Source organism: Cryptomeria japonica, chromosome 4 (assembly GCF_030272615.1).
Source record: "Cryptomeria japonica chromosome 4, Sugi_1.0, whole genome shotgun sequence".
NCBI lineage: Eukaryota > Viridiplantae > Streptophyta > Pinopsida > Cupressales > Cupressaceae > Cryptomeria > Cryptomeria japonica.
Window position 1 is genome coordinate 715855581 of NC_081408.1, and position 16002 is coordinate 715871582.

At 38.9% G+C, this 16002-nt stretch overlaps 1 protein-coding gene across 1 annotated transcript in view; it reads right to left on the reverse strand.

Annotated features, from left to right (window-relative positions):
* LOC131032135 (DNA topoisomerase 6 subunit B) overlaps positions 1-16002 on the reverse strand; it is a 140432-nt gene that overhangs the window by 107817 nt on the left and 16613 nt on the right. The gene's annotated exons all lie outside the window — the stretch shown is intronic.

Below are 16002 nucleotides of genomic sequence, written 5' to 3' on the forward strand. Positions count from 1 at the left end.
GGAGCTTATAAGGATTATCTGAGCATCCTTGAACCCTTATGTAGGTAAGTCGAGAATTGGATGAACCATGATCCATATTTCTCTATCAATGCCATTGCCTCCTTGGATAATCTTCTATGTAATCCTTCTTGTAACAAACGAGTGAGAAAAATTGAGAATCACTCTTCTTTATTGTCCTTTCTCATGTAATTGTAGTTGAGGATAGCAATCATATACCTTGAGCTGACCTCTCTTACCTCCAACTTCACCTTTGCATATCAGCCCACAATACTTTATTTGCCTAGCCAACATATATACCATGGAGGAACACATATAAAATGTCTTTGGTCTTTCCATGTTCCTTAGCTGAATATCCAAGTTGTCGCTTATTATCTTTGCCCAATTTAACATTACCAATCCAGCTGCAATCTCCTCTATGAAGTAGAATATCCATGTTTCAAATAGCGCACCCTCAGGAGCCCCATGATCCTATTCAATAGGAATATCATGTCACCGTATTCTTCCTTGAGATCTATACTTATGAGTTTCTTCAGTAGCTTAGAATGATGTCTCCTTGGTTCGCTGACTCATCCATTGTTGATGAGAGTGATACATGCATCCAATTTCTTCTCAAAAATTGCTTGAGATTCTTCCTTAGTCTAAGCTATCATTCCTTGACAATGAGGAATCCCAAACGCTTCCCTTATTGAATCTTCATTGAGTAATACAAGTACAGTTCCTTTAGGTGTCTTTATAGTCCTTGATTGCGGATCATAATGTCTAGCAGACTCAACTATCAATTCATTGAATTGCACAGCTGGTGGAAACCTGCTGCTTGATATATCTCGTTCTTCATCATGTTGGCTGCCAAAGAGGATGGCATTTGATCCTTTGTTCCATACATCCTTTGCTTGATCTTAACCATGTTTAGTGGCTCAAAGTTGGTATCCCCAACTTTCTGCCACTTGGATGACATTTGGGATTCCAAATAGAATCCTTCCAACACCTCCTTCATTTGATTCTTCCCAGCAGCTACTCCCGATTTTGACTCCGACATGTTCCTGTATGAAGCTCGAAGTTAATAACCTTGAAGAACAATCAAAATGCTTAAAAGGAGATTAATCAATTTCAAGACTTCCTCAGCATTTCAAAGAAAGGAAACATGTTTGACAACATCTGAAAATGGAAATCCTCACAAGTTTCCCTTAGAAATTTTATGATTTTAACTCATAATGCTGAATGTTTGTCCCAGATTTTCAATTCCTCTCCCTTGATATAGGATGATATGGGCTTTGATCTTTGATCAGCCCTCTTGTATCTTCTCTCCTTGCAACGATTTAGTAGTTAAAATCTTCTTGAAATTCGCTGATGATTGGTGTTGAGTTGCTTATGCTGATGGTGATCTATTTTCTTCCTTATGCGAACTTGGAGTAATTCTCCTTCTTGAGCGAAGTTGGAATAATCTTCTTGAAGCAAATTTGAAACAAACCTTGTTTGATTCGGACTACTGAATCTTTCCTTCCTTTATGTGAATTTCATAGAAGCAAATTGGATTTGATTTAGAAATGATATGTTTCTACTTCATTATATATGTTATGCTTTCAGTGATCACACCCTTTCAATCATACACCTCAGCTGACTTGCTTAAAAAAAACATTTTCTTTGTGTTTGCTTTTAACCAAAATTCAAATTTGTTTTGCAATTTTGATTAAGTCGGGATCCTTTCCTTCAGCGATTTTGTCATTAAATAATGATCAATTAACATGTAGCACTCAAGGTTTTGTTTGCAATATTTATCAATGTGGAAGTGTTTAATTTTGAAATTGCAAGAGTGGAGAATCGATATGAATAGGGACTGATTTAGTCCCTATGGAATTCGCACTACCTTTTGTTCATTCCACCAAATGAAATGGTGGGAAATTGATAGGAATAGGGACAAGTTTAGTCCCTATAAAATTCACATTACCTTAGCCCGATTTGCTTCAAGTGGAGATCCAATAGGTATAAGGATTTTTTTGAGTCCTTAAGAAATTTCATTTTACCTTTGCACTATCCACATCAAGTGGAAAATCGATAGGTAAAAGGATTTACTTAGTCCTTATTTTTGTCCTTGAGGAATTTCCTCAATGAAAAATTGCATTACTTGTTTGTTTTTCTTGTATGCTTGTTGCTGATTGGTGGAAATTCAATAGGGATAGGGACTCATTTAGCCCCTAATAAATTTTGCCTTACCTTAGCACATTTAATCTCCAAATGGAAATTCGATAAGCATAGGGGCACAATTTAGTCCCTATGAAATTTATTTGATGTTTGCAATATTCTCTCAGGTGGAAATTAAATCTTCGTACGGACTATTTAGTCCTTAAGAAAACTCATTTTGTCCCTATTTTTCGTTCAAAGGTAGCTAGGTATTTTGTCAAGTGGATATTTGATCTCCATAAGGATTTTTTATTCTTCTCGAAATTTCATCTTTCTTTAGCAAATTCACTCTTTGAAGTGGAAAATTGATAGTCATAAGAACTATTCGATTTGTTTTTTAGTTGATTGATCCCTATAACTTTGTCCAGATTTTACAAGCTTACCCCTTGAGTGGAGATTCGACCTCCATAGGGACTATTTGTCCTAACTTCAACATAACACCCCATAGGTAAGTTGATTTTCATGCTTGGAGTGGAGAATCGAACATCATAGATACTTTTTGATCCCTACTTTTTGTCTTTAATTTTTTCCTCAAGAAAATTTCATTTGGATCTAATTTATATCTAGGTGGAGGATCAATCTCTATAGGGACAAGTTAGTCCCTATGAATTTTATCATAGTGAAGCTCCATTTTCATAAGAACTTTTTGATCCATGACCCTCCTTATACTAGTTTCTCTTCCTCTCATCTTCCACCTGGAGTGGAAATTTGAATTCCATATGGACAAATTGATCTTTCCTCACAAAGTTCATATGATCTTGCAACCATTTTATCGCTCTTGCTCAAATCCAAAGAAAGGATGGAAATTTGATTCTCAAGAATATTTTTTGTGTTTTTGACATTGCAACCTGTTGTGACCATTTCACACATCGCCCCATCGCAAATGGGGACCCCCTCTTTTTGCTTGTTTTCCCCTCGTTTTTCGCCTTCGTTTTTAGGATTTTGTTAGTCAGTTAGTTGTCTGGATTTAGGGTCAAGCCTTGGGGTTTTTATTTTTGTCTTTTCAAGCCAGAATCCAGTCGTTTTTGAGAGCTTTTGAGCTTCCTTTTCTAGGATGCAAATTTTGAATGCAATGAATTCGCCAGAATGGTCTAATTTTCAATTGGAATGTTGATGCAGAGCTTAAATTTGTCTAAGTGTTGACAGTCAAATGTGAATTTTTGTCCGATTGAATATTTTGACCAAATTTTGACTTTTTTGATTTTTGATCCTGGGCATTGGAATTGATTTGTTTTCGCCTTGTGAAGTGTTAAAATGTGAAAAATCATGTTATTTTGGCCTGTAGGAGCAAAATCGCTCCTGTCCGTCAGTGAAGGACGGGAGCTCGTTTTCAAATATCTCACTATTCCTGCAGAGTCAAGACGAATTTCAAATTGGAAGTGATGGAGAACGGCGAGATCTTTCCATTGAATATAAATTGAAGATTTTCATGAGCACAGAAATGCCTCCAGGAAGAAAATCGCTCCTGTCCCTCAGTGAAGGACCGGAGCTACAAATCAAATTTTGCCTTGTCCTTGCGAGATTTCGACGATTTGATGATTTGAGGACGTCCAGAGGGAGATGCTTTACCAAATGAATATAATTTGAGATGCAAAAACGAAGGAGAATGGTCCAGAATGCAAAGTTCGCTCCTGTCCCTCTCCAAGGGACCAGGGCGAAGTACCTTATAGCTCACGTCCCTCTCCCAGGGACCAGAGCGATATCCTTCATTAGGCAAAATCCAGGCAAAAACCAAGGCAAGTTTACGTTCAAAAGCAAGAGAAAGCATGAGATGAACTCATTGAATACAAATTGAAGATTTTAACACGTCCACAGGGGTCCCAAAAGGCCTAGTTCGCTCCTGTCCCTCAAGAAGGGACCAGAGCGATTTTTGTTATAAATGATTTTCTGGCTAAGTTACAAGCAATGTTAAGGCATGGACGAATGGAGTGGAGTATGACGAGTCCGGTGAATATAAATTTAGAACCTGACAAAGTGAAATAAGAGCCACAAAAGGAGGATCGCTCCTGTCCCCCTCCAAGGGACCAGGGCGATATAGTGAATATATTGCTTTTCCTCCAAGTTCAAAACCGATCTAAGTCAAGACAAGGTGGCAAAGGACATTTCAAGGCGTCTTCATCAAGCACAAGCACTTAAAGGCCGTCACAATGAAGAGATTTGCACTCTAAGACCTAGATCGCTCCTGTCCCTCAGGAAGGGACCAGAGCGATGTTGGATATATTGGCCACTTCATGCAAGTTTTACGTAAGGACAAGATTTTGCAGGGTCTTAGAGGGTCCATGGTGCCTTTTGAAGATGGTATATAGAGATTTTGAACGTAAAATGATCATCATTTTGAACATGGAGACCATATCGCTCCTGTCCCTCTCCAGGGGACCAGGGCGATTTGCCTTGGATCCTTCGTTTTGCTCCAAGTTCATGCCGAAGTTTTGAACGTCCAAACGTTGCTAGTCAAGCTAAAAGCTCACATCGCTCCTGTCCTTTGGACAAGGACCAAGGCGATCTCATCAAAGGCACTCATGTTCCTTCAAAACGAAGCTAGGCGAGGATGAATAAGGTGAAGGACGGCGTTTGGAAGACATCACAACAAGGATCGAAGTTAGAAGTTGCCAAGGTCAAGGAGAAAACATGGATCGCTCCTGTCCCTCTCCAAGGGACAAGGGCGATGATCCCTTTAAACGTCCAAACACGTCATGAAAACAAATGGAACAAGCGCAAAAGGAACGAGCAAGGATGTTATTCGCTTCACAATGAAAGATCAAAGGTCAAAGATGCATATTGAACGTGAAAATATGGAGATCGCTCCTGTCCTTTGGACAAGGACCAGGGCGATAAACATCCAAAGGCACCCATGCACGCATGCAAGATGATCTAATTCGGAGGACCCATTAAAATGATCGATATTGAACGTGGAGATGAAGGAGTTGAACGTAAAAAATGCAAAAATCACGACCAAATCATGGATCGCTCCTGTCCCTCTCCAAGGGACCAGGGCGATGAGGTACGTCCCTTTCATTTTCATAATTTTGGCGCCAAATAGACAATTCGAATTTCCCTTAAAATGCTAAGTTCGATAAAATTGAAAATCCATTTAATTAGCATTTAATATGGCGTTAAACATTTATTAATTATTTTGCCTTTATTAGAATCGAAATTTGCAAATTAAAAAACGTAAGGCATTTAATAATTAATTAATTAATTAATAAAAATCGCATGGAGCGCTCATTTAAGGGAGGTCGGCTTTTTTGTTTTATTTAAAATCATTTAAAATCATTAAAAAATTGTTTTATATTCTCAAGTCGGCCTAAGGGATGAATGCAATGCAAGCGCTATATATAGAGGGTGAAAACTATCATTTTCACATAATCATTTTTAGCCTTCTACATGCGAAATGAGGAGAAGCGAAGATAGTGCGAAGTATTTCATGTGTGGTGCGAATTCAAACCAAAGGTGGCGCTAGTCTACCAAAGGGTGGTGCGATATTTGAAGACTTCATTGGAGCGAATTTGCCAAGGATTGAAGACCACGCCAAAGGTGAGCTTGAAGATCACGTTGAAGACAAAGGTGGCGAAATTGATATCCTGAGGAGACAACTTTGAAGATTATTTATACATCAATTTTGCCTAGGCGAATTTTGTCTTTTTGCATTCTAGAGTTAGCTCTCTATTGAGGTATGGCGATTTGTTTTTTATTGCTTTATTTGTTGATCATCATATTTTAAGTTTTGAAGTTTTGAATTTTGAATCTCTTTGCTCAATCTTTCGTTTTTAGGAAATGATAACTCTAAAGACTTATCATGAGGTTTCCTAAGAACTTTATCTCTCTAATCAACGTTATTCATTGCAAAATATAGTTCTTATAATGAAATGTTGTGTAGGTATGGCGACCCTGAAGGCAGGAGCATCCACCAGCCGCTCAGCTCTCATGAAAGAAGATCAGAAGACCGAAGAAGTGGAGACCAAGATCGTGTCGAAGTGGATCAACATTGGAGATACAAACTTGGGGAACTTTAGCACGAAGAAGTTCCGAGAGGTCCCTTACATTGGCAAGCCATCACCTGTCGCCCGGAGAATAATAGAGAGTGGCATCATTAAGGCGGCCGGTTTTCCTCCAGCTATTCAGTGCCACGAGTTGATGATCGAGTGTGCCCGTCACTACAATCCACAGTCCAGGACAATTGTGTCCAATGAGGGAAACACTTTAGCATACCTTTCAGAGGAAGCTATAAGTGAAGCTTTCCATCTTCCAGAGCACAGGGACATGATATATAAGAGCATTGAAGGAGCCAGATCAGTGTACGATGATGATCCAGATGCTTGCCTAAGCATAATCAACAAGAACTGGCTACTCAAGAGTCGTCCCCGTCTAAGCAAGGTACCGAACACACCGCACCGGATTGATTTCCAAGAGGAGTACAGAGATTTGATTACCATGCTCAACCGAGTTACAGGAGCACCTCATGCCTTCTATTTTGAGAAGTGGATGTTTTACTTCATCCAGGTGATTGTTCAAGGAAAGGGTACGATACATTGGGCTAGGATGATTAGCCATTGCTTAGACGTACAGTTGAGGAGACTCAGGGCTACTAAGTCCTTCCACATGAGTTCATACGTCATTTATGCTTTGATCAGGAGTGTTGAGTACGCAGGACTACCTCACAGAGGAATGATTGGAAGAGGACCCGGCGAGGTCAGAGCTTGTGAATCCTATGCCTACTTGCATCATCCGCCAGGGAAAAACTACAAGTTAGTTAATGATACTTTCACGATGAACATCACAAGGACGTTGCAAGGAGGGATTCACAATAGATTATCTCACGATGCCCAGGAATTCATCAAGAGGTACGGTGCTTGGTTCATTCAGTTTCCCAAGTTCACTTACATTAGAGTGCATGGATGTCCTTTACCCCCATACATGTTGTCGAGGTATCCGACAGACAGAATTGTGTTACTTGAGGTAACAAGGCAGTTGGCAGCATATGTGAAGGCATTCAGACACAGACATCAGAATGGAGTTCAGGTACCTATTATTTTGGGTAATTCAGTTGAGGTATGTCCTAATGTCTTAGCCATGGATGACGCAGAGAAGGAGTTAGCCTTGTATTCTTTTTCATCTTTTGCTTGGAGAAATAGTTTTGATCCACATGGACATTTAGAGGAGACAGTCGGCAGAAGATTTAAACATGAGCACCAAATTGAAGATTTTATGATGAACCTCCTAGATGATCTCGAAGTGAAACGAAAGATACATTCTAGATTACCTTTGGATTTCATCAGGAAATGCAGGATTTACAGAGTGGCCGACCAAGCTCAGGACAATGGCAGGCACATCCAGTCTTCCTATGATAGAGAAAGCAAAACAATAAGGTTGGATTGGAATGAGCCCGAGGTCGTGGATTTAGATGATTTGATGGCACCAGTCTTGTCTTGTACTCGCAGATGGGTAGACGTTCAGCATCAGAAGTTGAGAGAACAAGGCATAGCTATGTCTTTTACTTTGGAAGAGAAACCAGCCGAAGGTGGAGCAAGTGTGAGTGAAGGCAATCCTAATCCTAGGAATTCAGGTGAAGGTAACCTTCGATGTGCCAGTGAGGGCAATCTCCATCCGAGAGGTTCGAAAAGAAAGGAAAGATCAGAAAAGAAAGAGCCTTCCAAGAAAAAGCAAGGTGCCAACAAAGATCAAACACCAGGTACTTCTTCCAGACCAGAGGATAGAACAGTTCGAGTGGAAGAGTCCATGGAGTCGATGGTACAGAATGACAGGCAGGAGGAAGGGCAGGCACAGCATGTTTCGTCAGATGGATCTCTCCAAGACTATGAGTTAGAAGAAGATAATGAAATAACATCTCCTCCCAGACAAGAAGAAATAGTACATAAAGAAATTCAAGTTCAAGAGACAAGATCGAATATCCCAGATTGGTTGAAGGAAAGATTGACTAAGGTGATCGTAATTGAGGACGAGGACAATGCAATTGATTTAGAGAGCCTTGTTGGACGTTCACATGTGATAACAGAGAAGAAGAAGGCTACAAGGATGTCCAAGATGATTCGAGATGAGACTGGATCCAGAAAACTGCAGATAGCTACACCGGCAGCAGACAAATATGAGGGTGAGATCCTAGCAGAGGATTATGATATACAGACTTTTGAGTTAGGACCATCCACAGCAGAGCAGACTTTAGACGATGCCACCGACACATTTGAGGCATTGAAGGACAAGCTTAGAGAAGAAGTGGAAAGGAATAGAAAGCTTGAGAGAGAGGTCGGTGCATGGAGGACATATTTCAGTCACATCAATGAACCTTTGGGACGTCAGGATCCAGTTAGATCACCAGTGCAGGCATTGCCCCTTCAATCGATCAATGAAGCAGAAAGATTCAGGAACCTGGTCCAGCGTACCTGTAGTTGGATGGATAGATCTCATACAGTGGCCATAGAGTTTGTTACAAGGATGACGAAGATTATTCATCAGGCTATCCAAGTTCTTGAGATAATCCACAGATTGATGGCAACAGTAGCTGCATTTGCCCATACCAAGGACGTTGTCATCCCTGTCTTGAAAGTAATAAGACATACATCCAGAAGAATTTTAGCGCAGGAGAGGATCTTGGAGGGTGATTCTCACAGTTTGTTCCAGTGGTCAACCTTACTCCATATAAAGAGTGTTCTCTTCGAGGACATCAGTGTTAGATGTGGTCAAGTTGAGGAGGTGATCAATCCGATCCAGGACAGAGTATTTGAGGTACTTCGTACCATTCTTGGCAGAAGGATCGAGGTCGAGACAGATGTGGATATGCAGGAATTTGAGGATAGAATCAAGATCATCTTTCGCAAGGACGCAGATGTTACAGATGAGCAGTATGATCAGATGTATGCCACCATGCTCCTGATTGATAGAACGAAGGAACTTGAATCTACTTGGGACGCGGCTCTTCTAGATGCATTCGATCAGGTCATCCACTTAGAAGAGAGTATCAAGAATCTTCCCGAGATTCCAATCACAGAAATCGAAGGAATCGTGACAAAATTCATTGCATATGCTAAGAAAGAGAATTGGAAAGGGAATAAGATTCTAGATGAAAGGTTGTTACAGATGACATGACATCTTATTTCTCATTGGTTGATACCTCCTAGGTTTTTGTGCCAAATTTAATATTTGGCTATGTATTTAATATTGTTCAGTAAAAAGGAGGTCATTTGTAACAAACCCTAATTAGGGTTTAGGTGTCATGATCTTGTCCGTTGATTTACTTTCAATCCGGACCTTTCATTGTAACTGGGGATGCTATATATACCCCCATTTTTCATTTCAATAAGAATATAGTTGATGTAATAGAGAAGAGAGATTAAAGCTAGAAGCAATTTTATTTTGTAGCAAGATTGAGTCTTGAAGAGAGAAATTCAAGCAATTGTTGTACATGATGACTTGGAAATCAATAAAATATTGAAGTTATGGTGTTTTGTTGCAAATTTCTTGAGTTATCTTCATGGTTGTTTGATACACTTGAATCGTGCTCAATCGAAGTAGTTTGTTAATTTGAAAGACTAAGTGTGAGATTTGATATTTGGTAGGATTCGTAATCCAAACCACTAGCTTCTTGCTGATTGTAGGAACGCCTTGTGTGGTCGACTGGAGAACACTTTGAATCCTTAATCTTCAATTATCATTGTGTCTTGGATATGTACCTTCGTAGTAGTGTCCTTGATCTTTGATGCATTGAATACCATTATATTACCTTAGAAGATCGCACTAATTTCAATTGAGTTGTTATCTTATGGCAAAATTGAAGTTGGTTGAGTCTTGCCAAATCTCGTCCATACTAAGTCATTCATAGGGTTAGGCTAGATTAGACCTCTTAAACCCTATCTTTTTTGCTTTTTTTGAAAATTCCTTTTAGTTTAGTAAAATCTTCGAGCTTTGAATACGTAAGACCCCTTGGAGGAAACAGCAAATCACATCATACCACTAAAAAAGCTTGTCCACACGTGGAGACCCCACTAAAAGAACCTTGGAGTCTACCTAACTGATCCTTTACGCGAATCTTCAGCAGTTAGAGACTATTTTCTCAAGAGAGGATAAGATGCCTATTGGTATTTTATTCTGTGTATGATTGTGTACAAAATACACGTCAACACAACCCTACAAACCCTAAGACCTATTTACATTTGCAACTTAGAGACTTAGAGATTGAATCGTACCCTAAGGCCAAAATTCACTTTTGGAGCTCAAAATTGACACTCGACCACCCTTACCTTAGGAATTGGCACAACTGGAAAGCGAAAAAGAGGGATTCGCATTTGCAATGGGGCGATGTGTGAAAAGGTCACAACACACGTGAATGCTTATGCCAAAGTCCAATCAAGAATAGAATGATTATATATTATTCAATCTTGGCTCAATATCATTTGAATGTCCATCGTGTATCAACTAAGTTTTGAATAAATACACCAGGTAACCGGCCAAGATTGCTTATACACCCTGCCAACGCTTTAACTCTTACACACGATTAGAGGAAAATGCATGAAATCCACCCACAAGACTCCCAAACAGCCTATCTGAATCCTCAAACCTCTTCCCAGTCGGCTCTTTCTAAACAATTCCTTGTCAAAATTACGAGCGAATGCCAAAGAATATTCACGACATCCCAACACGGAAGAAGAAGAGATTAACTTTTACTTTAAATATAATCTTCCAATTCATGATATCACATTTCACCCAATTTATTGCAATATGAAGATTCAATAAAGTTTGCAATACAGATATAATTATTCACCAAAATTTAATAATTTATTTGCTTCAAATGGCAACTTCATTTCTCAACCCAATTAATTTATTGTATTTGTTCTCGTCTGTAATTATGTCTCCAACAATCTTATTAATTCTGGAAATAACCACCCCATTCTTGAAAATCAATAAAATACCTTTGTGTAGTAATTTCCAAAAATTGTCTTCTTGAAAGACTTCTCAAATTTCGTAGTTGAAGCCCAATGTGAATTCCTGCAATGAATTCACCATTGATGGAGATTGGGTTTTTGTCCACTCTATCAGACCTGAAGGTTCCCATCCTCAAGTTCCTGAAAGCCAAAGCTTTTAGTTCTCTGATAAAATAATTTCTTGTACCATCTAATAACCATATTCTTCCACCACCTTTTATAATACTTTATTTGGCAATCGTTTCCAATAATAAATATCAAATTAAATAATTTAATATTTAAGTCATAAAGTGACTTTAATAATATTTGATTTTTTATTTAAGTCACTTGGTAATGAATAATTGATTGAATATTAATTGCCTTAAAATATTGTAAAGACAAATTAATTATTTAATTTTAAAAAGGGCAAGACGGGACATAACAAGTCCTCCCTTCCCAAAGATTGCTTGTCCTCAAGCAATCCTAAACCTACTATCTATTCCAAGGTCTTGTTGTGACGTTTTCACACATCACCCCATTGCAAATGGAGACCCCTCTTTTCATGGGCTAGGTTAGTGGTTTTTGTTAGGCCTAACTGTTTTGTTGGCTCGGCAACATTTTTTGGGGTCTTTAGCCTTAGAATGAGAGAGTTTCACCTTGACAAGTCCAAGAGTGAGTTCGGGATTGAGAGGCAGGTCTTGAAAGATAAGGTTGCAAGATTTCTTGCTTTAGTTATTACAGGGGTGGAATTGCAAGGTCTCCTTGCGATTTTGCCCAAATATTGCATTTAACCTTTGTATCAAAGGGGTATGTGATGTGATCAAAATCTATGCATGGAACCTTGCAAATGCCGAATTTGTGCACAAGCAGTGCGAAATCCCAACCTTAGAGGTTTGTGCATGACTATGATGAAATTTCGACATTGATGTTTAATGCATAGACATGATGGATTTTCGGCCGTGTAGCCTCTTTTAATGCACAAACATGATGAAACTCCGGCCTTCAATTCATACATAAGCACTCTCAACCGCCACCCTTCAATCCAATATATTAGCACTATGAGAATCTGACCTAGATGATCAATGCATATACATGTACAAAATCCGACCTTACAAATCAATGCATGACCACTTACTAAGTCCGACCTTGCTTCATTGCACAAGCATAAGGAGTCTCCGCCGAGGATTGCATGTGCATTACTAATCTTCGTCTTGCTCAATACATGCACAACACTAATCTCCGCCTTGCATTTGACATGATTATGCATGCACAACCAAGATCCCCACCAATGATTGCAAAAAATTGGATTTTGTGTAGAAATTCAGAGTAGAGAAGGTAAAATGCGATTCACGAGTGTTGAATTAAATTGTAAGGGTTAGATTCAAAGATGTTGCAAAATTCACAAGAAAATGTTAGAATTTCCATCAACATTGTTGAGCAACTTTTAAAACTTGCATCAAAAATGTTGACAAAGTTTCTAAGTCCGTTGATGAATTGTTGAATGCCTTGTCAAAATTTACACAAAATTGTAAGACATCTTGCTAATTCTGCCAATGCAAATTGTTAAACACCCTCTCAAGTCCGCCAAATTTCTTGCCTTTGACATCACAAAAATGTTTAAGTGACCCCTTGAATCCGCCAATCGCCTTGTATACTTTCGCACAAGCAAATAAAATGTTGAATAACCCCCTAGGTCCGCCAATCTAGAAGAGAAACCAATTTGATGTGGGAATAAAAGGGAAATGAAATGTGAAAACTAGGCCAGCCTGACCTAAATTTTAAAAAATGCAAATTCCCACCTAAGTTGGCCTTCTTGTGAAAGGTTGCAACTCAAACATAAAATGCCGATATATGGGAGATGAAATCATTTCATTTCACCATCAAAGCAAATTCAATTTACGAGGAAGGGCAGATCAAGGAGAGGTGCGAAATTCACAAAAGAAGTCCAAAACTCACAAGAAGAAAAGTGTGACTTCATAAGCAAAGTTTGAATTTCAGAAGAGAAGGGCAGATTCAAAGGCAGAATTGCAACAGGAGTGAGGCAATTTCACCATCAAAAATAAGAGTTTGCAAAGTGAATTTCAGGATCAGACCTAAGAGCGTAAACTTGTGCAATAAAGATTGCAAGTGTAGGGTTCAACAATGCAGGTGTAGGTTAAAGTTCCGCAGGGGAATGCAAGGAGGGGTGAGATTTCTGACCTACAATGCAAGACTACCTCTGATTTTCGCCACTTTGTGCATGCACAACCCAAATTTTCGACCTACAATGCATGCACTAGTCTAATTTCCACCTTGCAATGCATGTGTGAGGCAAAATTCCACCCAGGTATACATGAGTGCATCGGATTTCCGCCCTCTTATGTATGAGATCATGTTAATCCCAAAATGTTATACATCGAAGTATGTAAAACCCAAAATGAAATACAAGAGGTCCTCTAGTTTCCGAAATTAATTGCAAAGATGGGTGAAAATTCTGATTCACATACCTTGTCTTGTTTGCAAAACATGTAAGGGAGATGTTTTGAATTGGTAATATTGCTGTTGATATTGTTTTACATAACATGAATTAGTAATGTAGGGCTTGAGCTTTCATTTTATCATAAATCCTTTGCCTTGTGTTGAGACATGGACCAGCTAGGACTCGAACCTAGGACCTTCCATACACTGCTGGAGTGCTCTACCACTGAGCTACTGGCCCCTCTTGGACCAGTCCATCGTCGGTTCGGGTGTGGCTTATTTCCAACACCGACACCCCCCCTTAAGCCACACCTCCCGTGTGCTTGGGGCTCCTAGCCTGGACCTGGCTCTGATACCATGTTGAGACATGGACCAGCTAGGACTAAACCTAGGACCTTCCATACGCTGCTGGAGTGCTCTATCACTGAGCTACTAGCCCCTCTTCAACCAGTCCATTGTCGATCCAGGTGTAGCTTATTTCCAACACCAATACCTTGCACTTGCATAAGTTTCATTTACACTTAAAAACTAAGGTATTTATCTTTCTCCTGTCAAGAATGATTCAAGGAATATGATGGCAAATGATGGAGTAAGATATCTCAAAGATGCAAGGGATGATACATGATGACAAGCACTGCAACCTAAAAAAGGACAAGTTCAAGATGACATTCAAAGATTGCTTTACAACATGAACTCAAATTTCAAGGATGAGCTCAAGAAATTCGCTAGGGAAGGGAAGGAGAATGAAGAGTTGACAAAAAGATCAAGAAAGGTATCACCACATCAAGAACTGCAAAGAACTCAAGACATAAAGAGGAATGAAGAGGACTTTAAAGACAAGCGCTATTGCACAAGGATGATGCAATCCCACCCAAGAACACATTTCCTAACAAGGTAGAAAAAGCGCTCCAACTAAGGAAGAGCACTATTTCCTATCCACCATGCAATCCCACCCTACATGCCTTGCAATTTCCTTCCAACATAGGAAATCCTCTCAAGATGCATAATAGATTGGCTAAGAATTTGCAGGTTTAAAGGTGGAATCAACTAAGGAAGAGCGTTGTTTCCTATCCACCATGCACTCCCACCCATCTCATTGTGCAAGGGCACTAATCCACCTATACCTTGCAAATCCCCTCCTTCCAAGGAATCATGGCTAGAAACTTCAATGATGTACATTGTGAAGGAGGAACATTTGAGGCTTGAACTGCAACATGAAACAAGAGGCTAAGCAATGTAAAGGACTCATCAACATTGCATGGATATAAGGTCAAGGTCAAGGTTTGAATCATGCAAGGAAAGAAAGATGATAAAGAATGAAGGGGGTAAAAGCTCTATAACAGCATGAAGGACTCAAAATAAGGCTCAAGACATTACAACCTGAAAGAGATTTTACAACAATCTTGAATTTCCTTTGGAAATCCAAGGTCAGTACAATAAGGAAGTAATCCCAATCACGGAAACATTGTATCCAATTGGCCAAGACAATAAACATAAAAAAGATAATGACATGAGTAGCGAAGCTTAAATGGGTGCAACAATCCCAAATTTAGGATTTGGCAATATATATATATATATGAAAAGAAATAATATGAGTTTTGGCAGATACCAATTATAGTGCAACCATTGATTTCTGCCAAGATTCATATTATCTCCTTCGATTTTAATTTATATATATAGTGCAACCATTGATATTGCCAAAATTTGCATTATCTCTTTCAATTTAAATTGGAGGATAAACATGGACATGTCACTTGTATAGTTATTGAAAGTGTTACTAATGTAGAAACTACAACATCATCGAAATAAAAAACATATTATCCAATTTTCCAGTACGATTTGCATGAAAAAGATCAAGATATACTTATAGCCATGGCAGCTCATGTTCAGGATTTGGGGATCCAGAAGGGTATACACACGCGCAAACGCCATTTAGTTGCAAACCATAAATGAGAATGACCATGAAGACCATCATTCATTATTTTGATTCTCATCCAGCATTGAAATATTCACTATATTATTATTGAATAATGAATGTTTAAATACTTAATAATGACCCTGCATTAGTCTATATACATACAATATGCTTATATAAAGGTATATAATCAACCTTCCAGAACAACATGAGATGACAAGAGCTACAAAAACCAAAGAGTGTCAAAACTTAAAGTCTGTTACAAGACAATTCTGAAAAGCTAGAAATTTAACAATTTTTGTTACTTATATGGTAAAGCATTTAGCTAGTTCTATCTTTACTAAAAGTATTACTGAGATCTTCCAGCCAACAAATGCCATCACTAAACTGGCACTTGACCAACAACTTTTCATGTTGTCTAACTACAGACATTGCACCTCATTTCTAAAGAAATATGGAATTCTGTTTCCAAGTCCAAAGTACATTTGGTAAAGGCCTATGGGAAACTGTCTAGGAACTTTTTATCTTGTTGCAGTGACC